At 40.1% G+C, this 3,233-nt stretch overlaps 1 protein-coding gene across 6 annotated transcripts in view; it reads left to right on the forward strand.

Annotated features, from left to right (window-relative positions):
• The first annotated feature begins 286 nt into the window (after positions 1–286).
• Positions 287–3,233, forward strand: part of LOC107583949 (nucleolar transcription factor 1-like) — a 29,049-nt gene continuing 26,102 nt past the window's right edge. For all 6 annotated transcript variants that reach the window (XM_016270321.1, XM_016270329.1, XM_016270348.1 and 3 more), the window contains exon 1: positions 287–453. The gene's annotated coding sequence lies outside the window, so the exon portion shown is untranslated. The remainder of the gene's footprint in view (positions 454–3,233) is intronic.

Below are 3,233 nucleotides of genomic sequence, written 5' to 3' on the forward strand. Positions count from 1 at the left end.
TTCTGTCCTGGTAAATGCTCAGTCATAAAAGAGAACTCTCTAGCAATTGTATACTAATATTAACGTCGTTTATTATTGTTAGATGCATGCACGGTAATTTGCTACTTCGGTTTAGGTGAGTTTAAGGCTCGAGAAAGTAGCGCTTTAAAATGTTGCAAAATGAATAAACATTTCATCAATATCATTCAGAAATGTATCAAAATGTTAAAAATAAATATTATTTTTAAGTTTTAGCCTCCGCCTTTTTTCCTCGCATGTTTTCCCTCGGAGTTCCTCCCCCTGCGGCGCTGGGCGGAGTTTCATACCGAACCAGACGCTCCTTTTGTCGGATTCGTTTCGACCTGACTCCCCGGGGTTTACGGCTAAAAAAACAGATACTTAAATACAATAAAAGCATTTAACACGAACACGTCGCTAGTTAATAAGCACATCCGTAACGGATTATTGAAAAAGGTAAGTGATTTGATGATTTTTGAGCCCGTTTAGAGCGTTTTTCAATTTGCTCGTCCCCGAGTCTTTGTAACATTCATGGCGGCTCTGCAGTGAGGGCTCTGGGGCGAGGAAAGGCACAAGCGGCCGCTCCTAGCTCTGTTTGGGATTCTGATTTACCAAAACATAGTATTATTATACTAAGACTGAATTAAACATTTAAGCATTTATGTTCACGACAGAATTTATTTTATAGCGAAATAATGCGTTTTTTGATACTGCCACAATCCCTACAAAAAATCTAAATGTGAATGCATCCACACTTGAATTGCCGGCAAGGAGGTATTTGATACGGAAATATGAAGACATCACTTCATAAATGTTATCGGCGTAAGCGACGTTCCTCGTACTTTCGCCAGTAGCTTGCTCGCTAGCCGAGGCATTCGGGCCAGCGGAAGCTGCGTGGTGACTCCTGCCGGAATAAAGACGCCATTACCGGGCTTGGAAACAGACTAACGGTCGGTGCGCTACAAGAAACGTATTTTACACGAATGTATTTAATCGTTTAGAGTGGCCTTCACACGAATTATTAAAGCAAATATGCGGAGACTTGTTAATGACATTAATAAAGCACAATGCATTTTTGGACAGTTTACTTTATGCCATACTTTCTGTCAGAAGTGATTAACTTCTGTCCAATACCTCTTGAACATAAAACGGCCAATAATGGCTTATTGTTACCAGAGAGTCTAAAATATAGCAGAAAAATAGATTTTCCGTGTTTTTAGCTCCTTTGGCACGGTTGACCTTGCGCGCGGGCGGGGATGACACTGTAACCGGGAAACCGGCGCCTCGTGCGGGCGCGCAGCGACGCCGCAGCTCGAGAAGGACGCGGGTGACACTTCACTGACACTTCCCGGGGATGTTGCGCGCTAAATGACATGACACACCACAACTTACAATACGGTACATATTGTGATGCTGGCAAAGTATAAAAGTATACACACGAGTCTTTGCTTAACATTGCTTAAAATTTGCTCGTATTTATTAAATGTGAAATATACACAAATTACATGAGATGTTGTTATCAGTTATATCATTTATACAGTTTTATAGTTATAAAATCAGTTGTCAATACGGTACATATTGTGATGCTGGCAAAGTATAAAAGTATACACACGAGTCTTTGCTTAACATTGCTTAAAATTTGCTCGTATTTATTAAATGTGAAATATACACAAATTACATGAGATGTTGTTATCAGTTATATCATTTATACAGTTTTATAGTTATAAAATCAGTTGTTTCTTTAAAAAGCAAACAGTATGTGTTATAGTGTCATACGAATAAGAAATAAAAATGTATGTAATATTTTTATGCATATAATGAAGTGACGTTACTCGCCTATGAATGTGCCGTACTAGCAGCATGTAAATAGAGAGCGCTCGCGGAGAACGGGAGGAGAAACCGAGGCTTCCGGGACACTGATGCATTTTAGCGAGGGTCGTGCTCGTCCTCACATCTCGCTGCTCGTGGTTACATAATCCCAAAGGAAAGACTTTCCTGCCATTCCTTGCCAAGATGACCCCCGACACCGTGTACGTGCGTTTCTCTCGCATCCTCAAATCGTGGCATGAAGCCCGGATAGTTGCCGGTCCTTTCCTCGATGCTTTGCTTAGCTGATCGCTATAGGTGAACCTAGACGAAATTCGCGGTTTGATCATGGATAGGCGTTGGAAATGTGCGGTTAGGGCATCATTGTCATGGTTTCTCACCGTTCGCCGCCGCAGCTGGTGCACGTATGTCCGCGTCGAGGTGGTCCAGAGGCGGAGCATGGGCACGTGTTCCTCTGGGTGGCACTGATGACATCCAGAACATTGATTAATCACATCACAATTAGACGACCATTCACAAAATTGAATCACTCGTTTGTTAAGGAGATTTGATGTCACTAAATCCACCTGTGTTATGGCAATACATTTATTCCTTAAAACTAACTAGCATCTGTTTATTAATTGTGTTAGACTTTTCTTTTTGTACTTTTTAAAAGCTTCATTAAGCAATACAGTGGTAACTAATATCTTTTTCAATTTCAGTAGAACCTGTTTTTTTTAGATACTAGTATTTCTATGATAAGTAACTAGTATCTGTACAATTAGTCAGTAGTGCTTTTAATTACATTCTTGTACTTACAGGTGCATCTCAATAAATTAGAATGTCGTGGAAAAGTTCATTTATTTCAGTAATTCAACTCAAATTGTGAAACTAGTGTATTAAATAAATGTAATGCACACAGATTGAAGTAGTTTAAGTCTTTGGTTCTTTTAATTGTGATGATTTTGGGTCACATTTAACAAAAACCCACCAATTCACTATCTCAACAAATTAGAATACTTCATAAGAAGTTTAAAAATTTTTTGAGTGAATTGTTGGCCTTCTGGAAAGTATGTTCATTTACTGTACATGTACTCAATACTTGGTAGGGCCTCCTTTTGCTTTAATTACTGCCTCAATTCGGCGTGGCATGGAGGTGATCAGTTTGTGGCACTGCTGAGGTGGTATGGAAGCCCAGGTTTCTTTGACAGTGGCCTTCAGCTCATCTGCATTTTTTGGTCTCTTGTTTCTCATTTTCCTCTTGACAATACCCCATAGATTCTCTATGGGGTTCAGGTCTGGTGAGTTTGCTGGCCAGTCAAGCACACCAACACCATGGTCATTTAACCAACTTTTGATGCTTTTGGCAGTGTGGGCAGGTGCCAAATCCTGCTGGAAAATGAAATCAGCATATTCAAAAAGCTGGTCAG

This window comes from Sinocyclocheilus grahami, unplaced genomic scaffold (genome assembly GCF_001515645.1).
Source record: "Sinocyclocheilus grahami isolate Dianchi unplaced genomic scaffold, SAMN03320097.WGS_v1.1 scaffold5.1, whole genome shotgun sequence".
NCBI classification, from domain to species: domain Eukaryota; kingdom Metazoa; phylum Chordata; class Actinopteri; order Cypriniformes; family Cyprinidae; genus Sinocyclocheilus; species Sinocyclocheilus grahami.